This window comes from Camellia sinensis, chromosome 13, assembly GCF_055761805.1.
Source record: "Camellia sinensis isolate YWXY chromosome 13, ASM5576180v1, whole genome shotgun sequence".
In the NCBI taxonomy this organism is placed as follows: domain Eukaryota; kingdom Viridiplantae; phylum Streptophyta; class Magnoliopsida; order Ericales; family Theaceae; genus Camellia; species Camellia sinensis.
In genome coordinates this window covers 49,886,509-49,905,000 of record NC_138973.1, presented here as the reverse complement: position 1 = coordinate 49,905,000, position 18,492 = coordinate 49,886,509, and positions in this window count along the sequence as shown.

Genomic DNA, 18,492 nt, shown 5'->3' with positions numbered 1-18,492 from the left:
GTCTCCCAGGTTGCATAGGTTCCTCTGCGGTTTTGCCAATCAACTTTTACTGACGGTATTTCCTTGTTTTTCAACCTTTTGATCCTGCGGTCCACAATCTGGATAGGTCTTTCCTCGTAGGTGTAATCATCTTTCGAAAGTACGTGTGTTGGCTCAATGACATGGAGTGGATCTCTCAAATACTCTCGAAGCATCGATAAATGAAACACATTGTGCATATGCTCCATCACTGGAGATAAGGCTACCCGATACGACACTGGATTGATCTTTTCAAGGACCTCATAAGGTCCAACATACCTTGGCGCCAATTTGCCCTTAACGCCAAACCGAGTTTGACCCTTCATCGGTGTCACTTTAATGAACACATGGTCCCCAACTTCGTATTCCGTATCTCTTCTTCGAACATCAGCATAGTTCTTCTGCCGACTCTGTGCAGTCTTTAGACGTTGCTGGATCAGTTTCACTTTCTCGGTTGTTTCTTGCACAAGTTCTGGTCCCAACAAAGGTCTATCACCTACTTCAGCCCAAAATATCAGAGAACGACATTTTCTTCCATACAAAGCTTCGTAAGGAGCCATTTCAATGCTTGAATGATAACTGTTGTTATACACAAATTCAGCTAATGGCAAATAGGTCTCCCAATTCCCTTGGAAGTCTAACACACACATTCTGAGCATATCCTCTAAAGTTTGGTTAGTTCGTTCAGCTTATCCATCTGTCTGTGGGTGATAGGCACTACTCAATCTCAGTTTAGTCCCCAAAGCCTGTTGCAAACTCTGCCAAAATCTTGATACAAACTTTGAGTCTCTGTCAGACATGATAGATACTGGCACTCCATGCAATCTCACAATTTCAGTCATATAAATATTGGCCAATTTATCCGCATTATAAATAGTTTTGATAGGCAGAAAATGGGCAGACTTAGTTAAACGGTCAACTATAACCCAAATAGAGTCTATACCTCGGGAAGAACGAGGCAATCCCACAATAAAGTCCATGGTAATGTGTTCCCATTTCCATTTCGATATTGGGAGTGGTTGTAGCAACCCAGCAGGTCGTTGATGTTCAGCTTTAACTTGCTGGCAATGTAGACATCTAGCCACAAAATCAGCAATACACTACTTCATTCCAGGCCACCAAAAATTCTGTCTCAAATTGTGATACATTTTCGTGTTCCCTGGGTGCATGGCAAACTTATTGCTGTGTGCTTCGGTCATTACACGTTTTCTCAAATCACAACAATCGGGTACACAAAGACGGTTTTGAAATTTCAGCACGCCATACTCAAACACAAATCCTGGCCTCAGCTTTGAATAAAATTCCTCTATAATCTTTCTCAAGTATTCATCTTCACATTGTTTTTGTTTGATCTCGTCAAGAATCGTAGGTTAAGCGGAAATGGCAGTTAAAATCCCACCTTGTTCTTGCACACTAATCTCAATCTCTTTCTGTTCCAGGTCAACTAGCAGTTCCTTTCGATTGGTCAGCAAGCATGACAAATTTTCACTGGATTTTTGGCTCAAGGCATCTGCTATGGTATTAGCCTTCCCTGGGCGATATAAGATCTGCAAATCATAATCCTTGATTAACTCTAACCATCGCCTCTACCTCATATTCAATTCATTTTGGGTGAAGAAATATTTCAGTCTTTTATGATCGGTATACACCTCACAAGTTACCCTATACAAGTAGACAGCTGCCAATTCGAGATCATGCGTCGGGTAGTTCTTTTCATGAGGTCAGAGTTGTCGGGAAGCATAGGCAATCACTTTTCCGTTTAACATCAATACACACCCCAAGCCTTTGTGAGAAGCATCACTGTAGACTTGAAACCCATCAGTACCATTGGGCAAAGCTAAAATTGGTGCAGTCACTAACCTGGTTTTCAATTCCTGAAAGGCTGCCTCTCTTTGTTCATTCTAGTCAAATGACACATTTTTCTGAGTTAACTGGGTCAACGGCATAGCAAGCTTGGAAAAGTCTTTCACAAATCTTCGGTAGTAACCTACAAGTCCTAGAAAACTTCTAACTTCTGTTGCGTTCATCGGTCTAGGCCAATCCATAATAGCTTCAATCTTCTGAGGGTCAACAGAAACACCATCCTTATTGATCACATGTCCCAAAAATGCTACATTGTCAAGCCAGAATTCACATTTGGACAATTTAGCATATAATTTCTTTTCTCTCAAAATCTGCAAAGTAGTTCTCAAATGGTTCCCATGTTCTTCCTTGTCTTTAGAATAAATCAGAATGTCATCGATAAACACGACAATGAATTCATCAAGATATTGTTTGAAAACCATATTCATTAGGTCCATAAAAGCTGCAGGTGCGTTTGTCACTCCAAAAGGCATTACCAGGAATTCATAATGCCCATATCTAGTTCTGAATGTAGTTTTCTCTACGTCTTCTGTTTTAACCTTTAACTGATGATAACCAGACTAAGATCAATTTTAGAGAACACTTTAGCTCCTTGGAGTTGATCAAACAAATCATCTATTCGAAGTAAAGGATATTTGTTCTTAATAGTCACTTTGTTCAATTCTCGGTAGTGCATAACCTCAAAGATCTATCATTCTTTTTGACAAACAAGACTGGAGCACCCCAAGGTGAAGTGCTCGAACTGATAAATTTCTTATTTAACAGCTCCTGAAGTTGAGTTTTTAATTCTTTCAATTCTGAGGTAGACATTCTATAAGGGGTCTTGGAAATAGGTTGTATCCCTGGAAACACCTCAACAGTGAATTCGATTTCTCTATCCACTAAGTCCTCAAGTAAGTCATTCGAAAACACATCGGGAAATTCACAAGCAACAGGGATAGTTTCTACATTAGTTTCGTCAGATGACGCAGTCAGTATACAACACAAGTAACCCCTACATCCCTTCCTAAGCAGTTTTCTGGCTTTCAAAGCTGAAATCAGATATGGGGGAGGAACTACCCCATTCCCAGTAAAAGTAAATTCAGGCATACCCGGTGGTCTAAACACAACAAATTTACTTGCACAGTCAATGGTAGCACAGTATTTAGTCAACCAGTCCATTCCCAAAATACAATCAAAGTGGTCAATGTTTAAGGGCAATAAGTCAACATATAATATCATATCGCCAATCATAATATCACATGCCGGATAAATATGAGTGCACATCATAGAATCCCCAGACGACGTAGATACAGATAACACATATGTCATAAGTTCTAATGGTCTAGTCAATTTTTGAGAGACAACATGCTATACAAAGGAATGTGTAGAATCAGAATCTATCAAAACGCATGTATCTTGAGAACATACTGAGAGTGTACCTGACACCACGGTATAGGTGTTTGGTACGTCACCAGGCACTAAGGCGAACACTCGACCCTGTCTCAGAGGTTCTTTCCCAGTATTGGCCTTCTTATTCGTCTTGGATGCAGAAGCGGATCCGACTGAGCTTGCCACTAGTTGGTTGGTATTTTCGAACCTGATAGGACAATTCTTCATCATATGACCAGTCTTTCCACATCTAAAACAGGCGCCCAAAGCTCGATAACAATCCCCCTTGTGTTTCCTACCACATTCCGAACAAGTCGGTATAATACCACTACTTTGGTTTGAGCTACTGTAAGATCATGTGTTTCGCCTCTTATTCCCAGAAAATAAACGACCCTTTTTGAAACTGTTTCCATATCTTTTCCCCGTCTAATCCATTCATGGGACGGGAGTTTGTTTCTTCACTGCTAGAATGGACTCTGCCATTAATGCCCTATCCAAAACATTCACGTTCAGGACTCCCACCCTATCCAGTATGTCCAGATCCAATCCACCCTCAAACTTGAGGGCCTTCTTGTAGTCTGTGTCCACCATGTGAGGAGCAAACCTGGCCAACTCAGTAAACTTAGCCTCGTACTCGGCTATAGACATTCTGCCTTGTTTGAGTTCCTGAAATTCTGAAATCTTCCTGTCTCGAAAGCACTGGGGAAAGTGCTTGTCATAGAAAATTGTATTGAATTAAGTCCACATCATATTCTCGTGGCCATTTCGAATTAGTAACCACTACCTTCGGGCTTCATCCTTTAGAGTATAGGTGGCTAAGAGGACTTTCTGGACTTCAGAACAAGAGAACACCTCATACAGTTTCTCCAGTTCAAGTAACCACGTCTCTGCTTTTAATGGTTCAATTCCACCATAGAATGTTGGCAGTTTCATTTTCATGAACTTCTGTGTCAAGTTGATGATGTCACTGGTGCCCATTTCAACTTGAGCCGGCAAGGGTGGAGGTGGTAAAGGTTGTTGCCTTTGTTGTTGCATTACCACTTTGGTTAAGGTTGCAAGCATTTGTTCCATTCTATTCATTCGGGCATCAGAGGACCCTGCTGTGTCATCATTCCTTGCATTGTCCATTTGCTATAGGTAAACAAAACTTTATGTATTCAAATTCACATGTTTATACTTGAACTTATGCTTTCACTTTCGAACAATACACATAAACATGCAGATGAAATGCCCCTACTTCTTACTAGGACTTCCTAAGCTCATATGGACCTGTCTGTGCGGTAGAACACGTGCTCTGATACCACTCTGTTACGACCCAAACCCGCCCCTATAAGTTTAACATCGTAACCGGCCAGTAATCTGTGGATTACCGAAGGCCTCTGAACAGAAAAGCACATGATAAGGGGGTTATGGAAGCAATTATACAAAATATAAAGGGTCCAATGAGCTGTGATGACATACATGGGATAGAAGATTTCAAAACTTATATATATATACAAGCGTGTCGGTCGGAGGACCTCAAAATTTACAAAACATTTACATAAGTGGAGTTCCCAAGACCTGACTTTACAAACATTCAGAAACTAGCATAAGTACAAAAACAGCCATACAACTAGACTTCGATCGGAACCTCCTCGGGAGGTACAACGGTTGGCTGACAAAAACAGAAATGAAGGCCGTCAACTCTGGCATTGGTCACATGCCGGCTCACCTACATACATAATATAAACTGTGAGCTAAAGCCTAGTGAATAATAACAGAGTAAAGGATTTAATGAATGTTGTCCATCCCCGAGTTAGAAATCAGATTCTTATCAGAAACAAAGTCTTACGCATATTCAGATTCCAAATCAAAAACAGACTTATAATCGTTTTCATAATCAAGTTTTGCATATAGTCACACGTGGTATATCCCTCAGTGTTAACAAATCTAATGGCCCATAAGGGATAGCCTTGAAGGCATTCTGATGACTCATGTGCACAGAGACGTTTCTGATGATCCATAAGGGGACCTGATGACCCATAAAGGGACCTGATGACCCATAAAGGGACGCATATCATATGATGCTAAGGATGCCATGAATAACTTTCAGAATCTTGGACAACCATTCATTCTTTTCAAACATAGCATGGCATTTCAGAGAACTAATTACTTCGTATCATAATATTCAGAAAATACTTAACATTAAACATAACTTTACAAAGTTATTACTCATAGATGATTGGTAGCCCTAACTAGATGGTAAGGCAGCCATTCACTTGTTCTGAGGCACGTGACCTACATGAACATACATACGAACACACACTTGAAACACACATTCGAATTGTACATAACTTATGTCGTTTGCTCTTAGTGTGTTTCTAACCCTTAATCCTCATTATGAAGTCTTAAACATGGCTTAGAAATGCCTAGGATGGAATGAGGATGCAAGAATGCGTTGGAAAACATTTCTTAAGATTTGTTGAAAATAAGGTCCACGCTCGAGCGTGGCTTTCCTCGCTCGAGCAGACATGCAGACAATGAAGCTTCGCTCGAGCGTGAATTTCCTCGCTCGAGCGTACTGTAAACTCATGAAAAAGTGCTGGATGCATGATTTTCAAGCTCGACGGGCGCTCGACCAATGCTCGAGCGTGAGACTCAGACCCTCGCTCGAGCGTGGATTCCCCCGCTCGAGCGGACTGTAAAACCCACAAACTTCTGGGTATATGCATTTCACGCTCAAGCGTATACTTCCACGCTCGAGCGGAGTGCACGTACTCAGAGTTCACGCTCGAGCGTAAAGTCCCACGCTCGAGCATGGATCAAATTTCTGGAATTCCCAGATTTTCCCACCAAGCTCAAATTCAACTCCAAATTCATTAAACTAAATTTTCTGGGCCCAAAACTTTGAAAAATACTTAAAAACTCATGAAACAAAATGTTTAAAGAATCATTTTAAGAATTTATGGCCCAAGAGCAAACCGATTGTGCACAAACTTGATTTAAACTTTGAGGATGATCCAAAACATGACATGCATGTACATACTAGAGCTAAGGCTCTCCAAAACATGATCAAATGCAATGTTCAACCCAAAAACATGATCAACTAAGGTAATATGACATGGAACATGAGGAATTTCTAAAACGAAGCTTGGATTATGACATGCATGCAAGGATTCTTTAGAAAGGCAATCCCAAATGTTATGAATTACACATGCATGTATGTATTGAGCTTCAATTCTCCAATCTTAGCTTAATTGACCAACTAACCTTCTTGAGTTCATTTACTTAATGCCCTGAATACAAAGTTTAAGAGTGTAGTTCTCACCTAAGGTTGATTACAAGTGTGATCCTAACTTAAAGCTTCAAATTATCTTCAATCTTCTAACCAATTCCCTCATTGTGAAGTCAATTCTTGAACTAGGACCCAAATCCCTCAACTCTCTCTCTCCCATCTCTTGTATCAGTTGTGGAATGAATGAAATGAGAAAGACAACTTAGTGGGGTTAAAAGGCCTTGTAGGTGGTAATTGACAAAATAAAACAAATAGCATTATTTTAATCAAATTTAGTTGTTCTAAACCAAATTTTAATTAAGCCTACCATAAAATTCTATACATTCTAACTAGCACATAAATCAAGTCAATTTCTGATTCGAATGTCGATAAGGCTTTTAATTCGCAAACCGAAACTAAATCTTGAACAGATCTTTCTGCGCCTAACAGATATAAACACAACAATGCAACACACACACATGCATTTTAATTCAAGATTCAACTAAATTTCTAATTAGGCATAATTAATCATGGATTAGCATTAATTAGAGGTTGGGATTGTTACAAGTTGGGTCAAAACTGGGATCGCTATAGAATATCTATTTAGAAATAACTGTATTGGGTTATCGACGGAGGATAACCATTATTGTTGTAGAAATTGCATGAGGATTAGGTGAATTGAAACTAATCTATTGTTGGATGTCATTGAATATGACTATGTTTTAAATACATTGTATATGTATGATGTTTGGGAGGAGAAAGGTGATGTACTCTATTTTTGGGAGGAGATAGGGGATGGACTCCATTGAAATTAAGTTGGCCGAAGTGTCCAGGGTGAAAGTCCCGAAACCATGCGTATACATAGGTGCTGATCCCATGGATGAAATTTTTGTAAAACAACAAATTGAAGCGTTTGTGTGGTAATTGTGTTGATTAGATAACCACTGAGTTGTAATCTTAATTGGGTTGTTGAAAGATAATGAAATTGGCTCATGAATTGAAGGAAAATAGAATAAGATATGAACTTGGTATTTTATGATTATATAAAAATATGTATGTTTTGTCACAAGCATTGTATATGCACATTGCACTTATATCTTTGTTAAATCTCATATATTGTGTTAGATTATTCCTACTGGGCTTTGGCCCACCCTATTTGGGAAAAACTATTTTCAGATGTTGGTGATATGCCTCTACCAAGGCAATAGTTTGGAGGGACATTTGGGAGCAAGACCTTATTTCTTTTGTGTATTCTTTTGTATAGCCAAGGGCTTTAACTACATTGAGCTAGGCTCATTTTTTTGTAACCAAGCAATGACTTGGAAAGATGTAAGCCTACGGGGCATATGATTACCTGTTTAGTTTTCAGTTCTCTTATCATTATAACACATGCTGTAGATTCAGGATGAACAGTTTGTGAATGTATATCGCATGTGTTATCTTTTGTATACGAACTTTGATGAATGAAAGTATATTATTTCTATCATCTTTTCGCTTATGGGTTGTATTTATTGTATGATTTTGGGGGCGTTACAATTCTATTAATGGACTGTTCCAGGGTTTTTTATTTTATTTTATTTTTAGGTGCAAGGAAAAGCGCAAGAGAGTGAACATTAGAGCAATGAAGCATTTGTGCAAACAGATCTTGACAGGGCTTATGCACAGCTTATGCACAGATTAGTCTTGATGAAATCCTGTTGTTGCTGGAGCAACACTGTTGGAGTGTTGTTGCTATAAGAAATTAGAGTTGAAATGTTAAAGAATTCGCATTTTTGAATTGGAATTTTTTTTGCTTCTAACTTTTGTTTTTTTGTTTTAAATTTCTTTTGCTTTTAGTTAAATTAGTGTGTTGCAAATATAGATGTCAACGAAATTCGATGGAAAAATTTGTAAGAAATTTGGGTTTGATTACATTTGAGTTACTGATTTAATGTAATATTAAATCTCATTTTTACATGATTCTTGTAAGATATTTTTTTATAATTTTTTTATTGTCTTTAAAATGTTCTAATGTGGCGCCATTAGGTGAAAAAACTAATAATTATACAAATTTTAGTTTTTTTTTTCAATCACTAAAAACTTATTTGATTGTCTTAAAATTATATATTTGATTATTTTAAAACGAACTTCTTAATTAATTAATTAATGTGTATTTGATTTTGTTGTTAAGTCAAAAAAAATTAAATTAAATTTTCATATAGCTTTGGTTGTGAACATTAAAATAAAAAAAAAAAGAAAAAAAAGGGGGGGGGTCAAGTTGGGTTGGGAAAAATCCAAACACATTAGGCGGATGTGGAGGGTAGTACCTATGGGGTATGGAGAATGGGGAATGGGAAAAAATAATTATAGGGGAATGATGATGGGGAATTAATATCCGCCCCATTGCCATCCCTAGTTGTATTACATCATTTCATGATTAGATAATTTATTTTGAGAAAAATAATGTTGAAATATCATCTCATCTTTGATGTTGATGAATATTGTGTAAATTGTTAAGTAGGAATTATAGAGTGGTTTTGGGATTAAAAACTCTAAAAATGTTATGTTGATGTTTTGTGAATGTTGATATATTGATGATTAGATTTTGTTTATTTTTGTTAAATTGAAAATATGAAATGTGGACTTTTGGACTCCCAACCTTAACAAGGTTACTCTTGGACATGTTTCATAAATTTTGATGTAAATATCATGTTGAATTGTTAGTTTTAGAAAAGTTGTGAAATTGTTATTTGTAGAGATTTAGGAAAAATTGGCTAGGCATGAAATATGGGTGTATTTGAGAGATGAGACATGTGAAGTTATGTTTGGTGTTGTTAAATTAGAAGATGGTGAATATAATGAACTTACTAATTTGATGGATTAAATTAGTTTGGTTAATGTTTTAAATCCTTCGTAATTAAAAGTTTGTTATTGTGTTTAATTCCTAACTTTTAATATTATGATATTAAAAGTGCTGAAATTGACTAAGTATGAGATTTGGAGAAATAAGCGAGATTAAGTTGAGGTGGTCTTGTATTTGGTCCCTAATTTTACTAGTTGAGTTATGTTATCATAATATTACCTCAAATTCATATATGAGATATTTGAATTGTTTTGGCGATCCTTCACAAGAAAATAGAAGAATGTGATTTTAGCTCGTTTGGAGCAAACGGATGAATTAGATTAAAACAAGAATGAGTTATCAAAATTTTTATTTATTTATTTATTTTCCTTGGTTTAATTTGATGGCGTTAATGTTGATAATTGAAAAGTGAACACTCGTGTTATATTTTATATTTATAGTCAAGAGAAGATTTTGATATAATTGATCAAGTATTGGAATATTCACTTATGTTTATTGAAAATTATGATTTAACTTGAAGATCTCGAGATTTTACTTGCATGAGAAAAAAAATGGGAATTTAATTCTATTGAATGATTGTGATAGTGATGAGTTTTGGAAAGATTATAATTATAGTACATTGATAAAGAATGTGAATTAGAAATTGATGAAATCTTGAATCCGTTTTTGTGTTGTATGTTATTGCTATTGATGAACCTATTACTTAGAAGTTTTAGCTTTGGTAACCGGTGGAGGATTACTATGTTTGCATTTAGTGAGGGATTTCTTGAAAGGCTGAGAAATGTTGGAACTTTGTAAGTTTGATATATAGTATGTTATAGATTTGTCTTGAAATGACTAAGTTGGAAAATGTTGATTAACATGTGGAGAATACATAAATGTTGATGTTGTTGTATTATCTCTTGGGATTATATTATGATATTACCACTACTAGAAAACAGGGCTTTTGAGTCGGCAGCATGCCGTCACAAATAGCGTATTTGCAGACGCAAAAACTTTTTGCGACGGCGTTTCGACGATAACTCAAGGGACAAAAATGGTGGGGTCGCAAAAAGTTTTTGAGTCGGCAATCTGCCGACGCAAAAAGTTTCAATTTTTTGAGACGGTAGATTGCCGACTCAAAAAGTGGTTAAATGTTTTAAAAAAATTTAACCCACAATTTTTTCATTGAAGCTCCCAAGTTTCGAACACACTCCATTTGGACGATTTGACCCGAAGTCACCGCACTAAGTCCACTTAACCACCATACCTCTTTCAGATATTAAATGAGATATATATTATTTATAGTATATACACTCAATATTAATATAAAAGTATATGTATAAATAAATATATTTATTAAATATAATCAAGTAAATATATATATATCTTGGCTATAATTTTTTTTTTTTGCTACGGCATCAGTTGTAGACACAAAAAGGTATAATTTTTTGCGTCGGCACAAATTTGCCGACGCAAAAGGTCTATGCCGACTCAAAAGGTCTATCTTTTGCGTCGGTAAATTGAACCGACTCAAGTAATGCTATCAAATATTAATTTTTTGTGTCGGCCAACGGTGCCGACGCTAAAGGTTTGGTATTTGAGTCAGTAACTCTGTGCCGTCTCAAAAAGGCTACCTTTTGCGACGGTAAAATTTGCCGACTCAAAAAACTGACTCAAAAGGCCCTTTATTTAGTAGTGTACATTGATAGACATGGAAATTGATCACAATGGAAGATTGTGTGATGGAAATTGAAAATGGAATAATATAAATGCTTATACATTTTGTATTGCCATTCCATTGAATCACTATTGAAATTGATTTTGAACCTGTATTGGAAAGTTATTGCTTTGAAAGAGGAATTATTTTGTGAAACAAGATCATATTGATTTGTTTTGAGGTAAATACGTTAGTAAGTCCGGATAGGGGGTGTAGTTGGTATTCGTTAAGTAGGTCTAAGTGTCCATGGTGACAGACCAAAAACACGTGTGGAGAAGGCACCACGTGCCTTCCGGTGAGAGATCGGTAAAGTGGTGAGGAGGTGCCACATTCCTTCTAGTGAGAGACTGGTACAGTGGTGAGGAGGTACCGCGTGCCTTCCGATGAAAGACTAGTAAGGTGGGGTTTGGTAATGCTTGTTAAGCCTACTTGAGTCGTATGTACCACCATTGAAATTATTGAATTAATGTGTTTTCAAATTGATATTGTGCACATGATTTTCAAAATATGAAAAAAAATATTTTGAGCATGACATGTCATATGAATTCATCTCATAAGACTATATAAAATGTATTTGATACTTTATTGGATGTCATTATGAATTGTTTAACTATTTGATTTAACTGGCAATGAGGTAATTGAATGGATTGAAAATGATGGTCTGTTGCCATTAAAGCATATTTATTTATTTAAGTTAACTAGTTGTGATTAATTAAATAAATTGGATTTAAGGGATTAAGTAATAAAATCATAAGGTTATGGTATAGTATGATTTTTGTATATATGTATGGTAACATTGTATCACTATACCCATATGCTTTTTTACGTTATAATATGAGATTGTTTGGTGAGCTAGTAGTTTGCTCACCCCCTATCTGTACATGTATACAGGGAATATTTTTAGATTTGAGGATCAAACAACTTGCATGGTTATAAAGTGGTGATGAGCCATAGTGCTTTTTAATTGTTTTTTTAGTTGAGTTCTATGCTTTGTAAAGGGCAACGCTCTTCTATTTATTGTAAGCTTCAAGATATTTCTTTTATTTGTATGTAAATGACATTATTGTATAACGAAAGAGAACATGTATATTTAATTATTCATTATTTCATTAAAGGATGAATTGTAATTTGTAAATAGACTCAATTAATAAATACTGGTAATGTTATCCAAGTAATAAAATACGAGACGTGACATAATATATAGATATAGATCATTATTTAAAACTTATATATTATGGGATAAATCATTATAATTTAAAATTTAAATTAATGGAATGTTCTCTATATTTAGTGCCCCTCAAATTTAAATGTTGAAATGGATTAGTATACTTTCTATTTTTTTTATTTTATATATTTGATATACTTTCCATTTGAAAGTCATAAATCAAGATATATATATATATATATATATTTGAGAGTTATAGAGGATTTTAGGTGTTATATTTATTTTAGATATTTTTTTAATATACAAATTATTTTATTAAGATTTTTTATAAAAATAATTTAACAATCTCATTACTAATCATAGTACATAAGAGAAGTTGAAAATGGTGTAACAGTAGGTATGAGAGAAGTCAAAAAAGCTTGTGAATTGGGAGAAATCAGTAAATGTTGAAGTTTTCTTTTTCTTAAATCAAAAAATTAAAAAATTAATATTGGGATGTTGGAGCTCCCACAAAACTTGTGAATTAGAAACTCTCTTTTCCTTATATAATATATAGTTAGATAGATAGATGTGTCATGCTTTACACATGATTTGATTTTGTATAAATTCAAAATAGAAGAGATTAACTGTAACAAGATAATATTTTTCAAATCGTTAATTATTGATTTTTGAAATTCAAACAATAAAATACAAATGAGTCATAGTTTAGGAAATGGTAAATTACAAACACATCCCTTAAGATTTACTTAAATTACAAATTATTCGCTGTGGTTTTAGAAATTACATTATACCCCCTAAAGTTTCTAATTTCATAACAAATAAATTATTTTATTAATAAATCATCAAGTTAATTAATAATTTTTAATAATGTCAAAATTTTATTTCAATTAATAATTCAGATAATTGTATTATTACATATGTGAACAGTTAGAAATTTTACTTTTTTAATTAATTTTGTTAAATAAAAAATTCTAACAATAAGATATTTATAATTTTTTAAATTATAAAAATTAATTTATATTTTAAACAAATTTTAAATAATGTATTTATAATTTATCCTTTAAGAAAGTATGATGTGATTTGTTCTAAATTAATCTCAAAAATTTCGAGATAATTTGCTGACTGTAAAAGCGAGCAATTGGGCACCATCAAGACTCTGAAAAGGCACACGGCGAATTAAACCGCGGCCCACATGACTCATCAGAGAGACTTCGCAGCCAAAAAAGGCAACAAGATTTTTAAAGCCCGGCCCATATGACTCATCATAGAGTCAATAACGCAAGCTCCAAAGCGCGTGTCTTACGTGCACCTCGTTTCACGACTATAATTTAGTTCCATACAATTGTGCACACCACGCGCTCCTTTCGAGCTTTTGACAAGTGAAAACTCCGAAGGAACTCAAAAAATTATATAATAGTACTGGAGTATCATTTATTCATATTTTTTTTATCAATTATTATTTATTATATCTTTTTATATCTCTTAATCACTCAATATAGGTAATTAATATTTTACCTTCTCTACTAATCATATTATCATGAAATACTATATAATCATATTTCGAAACTACCGAAATAATCACCAAAAAAAAGTCGTAAGTGGGAGACTTAGCGGATGAATTTGAGCGATTGATTACTCAACCATCCTTTTCGTTCCGTTTTGTGGAATTTTCCCTCAAACATCAAAGCAACTTCCAAGTTGAGTTTAGTTTTATTCAAATACAAAAATTAAATTTATTTTTAAATTTTAATGATAATTTATTAAAATATTTAAGATAAATTATTATTTTTAATCGTTCACCAATTATCTTAATTACATATCATTGAGTCTAAAAAATTGATCTACAAAATGGATTATATATAATTTTTCAAACAACTTATAACCCTCACTTCTTCTTCTTCTTCTTCTTATTATTATTATTATTATTATTATTTGGAACTAATCAAAGCAACTGTACTTCGTTTCATATATTTTTGACAAAATAAATTATTAGTAGGTAGTTTCCAAATAGTAGCAATGATGTTTTTTTTTTTTTTTTTTTTTTTCCTGTGTGTGTTTATTTTAGTGATTTTAATTGTTTAAATTATAAAGTCAATAGAACAGATTATCTATAGAAAAAATTAAGATGATCAGAACATTGTAATATCTTGACTGGATCACATTTCCTTTTAAAAAATGAATGATAAATACGATTTCAAAAATTAATTATTTTTTTCCCATATAAGTGGAATAGGAAGCAAGACTTTTAGAACTTGTAAAGAGTGAGTGTGAGTTCAACTCCCCTTAGATACTAATCTAACGACTAATTTCTAACATTTGATAACCAAAAAAAAGTTATACAGTGACAAAAACTAAACCCGCTGGTCAAAAATTGAACCGGGGATGAGCTTGGCTATCATGTTACATAGCATTGTTGTGTTTCGACAAATGTAAAACTTCAAAACATTAGCCATTGCTTATTTCTCAACTACTAACAATCGTGGATCAACATTGCTTCCGTGCAAAATTTTCAGTTTGTTATTAAGTGGGAGATGATAGTTGTACATAATTCAAAAATAAAAAAAATATACATAAATTATATTTATAAGATTGACTTTGATTGTTATGTGAATAATGCTTAAAATAAAACTCAAAGCTACACAAAAGTACATTTTAATTTCGTACATGTGATATTATTGAGCATAATAGATAATATCACATCATATTCTAAAAGTACATGCTACTTATAATTCTAAATATTAGTCGGTACATAATATGCCGACTGGTTCTTATTGAAAAAACAGAACACCATGACGAATATAGATTGGTATACCATTGAGATTGAAAATCGCTGATGAACAGGCCGAGTTCCGGTACATAGCGGGATGACTCCGTTACACAGTTTGATACTTTCCCATACTTGTTGGTTTAGACCGGTACGATGGAAGACAATCCATTTCAAACCTTCTTTGTGCTGTGATTCTGTGAAAGTACTTCGGTAAAGGTTGGGTAAGAATGTCACTTCCCTTCTATCGTGGCTTCAAGTTTCTTCAAAGAAGGTTTGTTGTAGTGACGGAGGCAGATAAGGACTAGAGGAGGCACTTGACTCTCCTCAATTTTTAAAAAATTACACTTTTGCCTCTAGTAAAAAAAAAAAGTTTCAATTTGATCCACTCAAATCAAATCTGATTAAATTTTAAATTACTATTTTCTTTACATTTTCTCTCAAAAACTTGTTTAATATGTTACTATGGTCCTGTTTGGCAAGAGGCCTTTTGGCTTTTTTTGGTTAAAATCTATAAAAAGACAAAATAGATTAAAATAGCTAATAAGACAAAATATCACATTAAACCTATAATCATTTTACTTTTTCTCTCAAAAATATCACATCCAACTATAAAAAAATCCAACTATTTTTTCAAATACAAAAATTTTAGACCAACCACTAAAATGACCTACTAGAATAGTCAACTTTCTAAATGAGGCCTATGTGTCACCAATTTTTTATATTAGAGAAATATTATATGTCACTGAATTTTTTGTTATATCACATCTTATATGAATACGCATAATTAGTTCCTTTATTTAAAGATCCTTATTACACAATTAAAAACAACTAATAATATATTATTATGTAATTCAATGATTCAAAACTGTTAAAAAAAAAGTGATATATAGCAGTGTCTTTGTATTATTTATTCGCATTTTCTCTCATTTTTTTTAAAAATTATTTATTCATATATACATCTCTTTTGTATGTACAACTTAATATAATTTCGTTTTCATATTTTATAGGACATGTGATTATTTTTCAAAGTATGTGATCATCAAACACAAAATCAAATTAAAAACAAAAAACGATTCAGATCTATTAACTCAAGCTTATATTTAATTATAACATTTACATTATAGTGCTTTTTTATTCTTACCATCAAATAAAAATTAGGTTAAGTTTGATTGTGAATTTTGTAAAAATTTCAACTCAACCCCTCTGAGCCAAAATTTTGGCTCGGCCACTGTGTTGGTTGGATAATGAGTTGTAAATTTGTGCTCTGTTTTGGTGAGTTGAGTTATTCTGTTTTTTTCTGTTTTGTTTTTTTTTTTTGGTGTAAATGCTTATATTTTTTTCTTCTTCCTATTTATTTGTTTATGCACCTACGACTTTTATTGATTTGATGTGAATTTGAAAGTATTTCATAGTTGAGAATGAGTAAAACATATTTTCATCAACTTTTTTATTAGAAGTTTAACATATGTAAAAAAAAGCTCAAGAAACTAAAATAAATACATGTCATTAGTTGAAAATTAGTTCAAAATTTTGATTAAAATGTGACAAATTAAGGCTCAAAGAGTAAAAAAAAAAAATGCATAAAATTTCATTTTAGAGGGATCGTTAATGATTTTAAAATTTTCATGGTCGCGACAATCGATTCTTGATAGGTAATGCTTGATATTACTCATACTGTTACACCGCGATAATGCTTGATATTACTCATACTGTTACACCGCGATAGATATCGATACGGTACCCGATATGACGATTTAGAACCATGGTGCTACTCTTTGGAGAATGGAGAGACCAACTGCCTATATAAGGATATACCACGTGTGTGCTTGATCATAAGAAGCAGAATAGATTTAACTGCAAAACAGAAATATGAAATTCACCATAGATTTGAGATTTGTAGTCCCACCATTGATGAACATCCTTCTGCACCTGTTCCTTGTATTTCAAGGCAACGTCTCCTCGGATCACCCATTGATGTTGAAGATGACTTCTCACTCCCTCGCGAGTCTTGTCTTCTTCTTGTTCCTCCTCCTCCTTCTCATCTCTGTCAGACTTCCTCTGACTCTTTCAGTAGTATTTTCACAGCCCATTCAATTGCGATTTGGTCAATTCTACATATCTGGAATCCTTGTAGTTACATTAATGATAGTCTCATTAGTGTTCCCACCTTCACTCTTTTGGTACTCCTATCTCATTATCTGCATCTTCATCTACATCTCCAAATTTCCTTGGTTCCATCCACTTTTTCATGTGCTAATGGGCTATTTGCAAACTATCCCGACCCTTTTCATCACATGCACCACCACCCAACAAGTACCTGAAACCGCCACCGCCACCGCCACCGCCACCACCCTAGACACTCCTCATCCTCCTCTTCTTCAGTCTGAATTTGAGTTGAATGAAATTGATCATAACTACCTCCTTCTGAATGATCAGCAGCCAAGTCCGGAGCATGAACATTTCAAGATCATTTATGGACATGCCTAACCAGTCTTCACTTCAGTAGGCTGCTCGCTCTTTTGTGCTCTCGTATTCACATTTCCTTCGAGTGATGGTACCCACTGCAATTGTATCTTCTTTTGTTTTTCTATAATTCTATTAATGTCACCAAATTTCTGCACAGAATCGGCTTGTGTTGTGGAAACAAAATTGGTGAAATGCAGGTTCATATATATAAAATAAACTTATATTATGGATTGCTATTTTTAGTAAAATTCTGAGTATAAATTCTGCAGTCTCTCTATTTGTTTTTTTCTTTTGTTTCTTTTGCATCAAAACCAAATATTTTGTAATTTGTTTTTTCGGCCATGCATGTGTAACAATCAGTCAAAGCATTGGTTTCTACCTTGTACCTGGAATGGGAACTACATGAGCAGATATTTGGTGATACTCGGGCATGGTCAGATGGTGTCCTAATTGTGGTATGATTGGCGAAAGGAATAAGACTCATAAATTTGTATTGAGTGATTGATAAACACAAGAGGATATGGTGATTTGTGATTAGCTAAGGACATAACCACGTGACGCTCTTGGACCAAGAAATAATTTTTCCTACACTATATATAGTTTAAACTTTCTTAATTTTTCCTACTCTGTTTCTCGTGGTATTGTTTAATACAACTTATTACAAATTAAAAGTTGGTAATTTAAAAGCATAAGTCAAAGCACCCCAGTTTTTAAAATTTAGCCTTCTTTATTTTTAACTTCTGTAAATTATTTCTACCTAATAAGTTTTAAGCAAAAGATGTAACAAACAATCTGATATAGAGTTCCATAACAAAAAAGCTATAATCAGCTCAAATCAGTGATAAAAATAAATAGAAATAATTAAAATCCAAAACTTTTTTCATGAATGTGTTTTTTCATGAATATGTAACTATTATAAAAAATACGAGCAGCAAACTCAAAAATTAGACTCACTTTTAAAGTTTAATGATCAATCAACCAATCACACTGTATCTTGTTATTTTATTTGCCTCATATCTTTTGTAATTATTAACCAATCATCTCACTT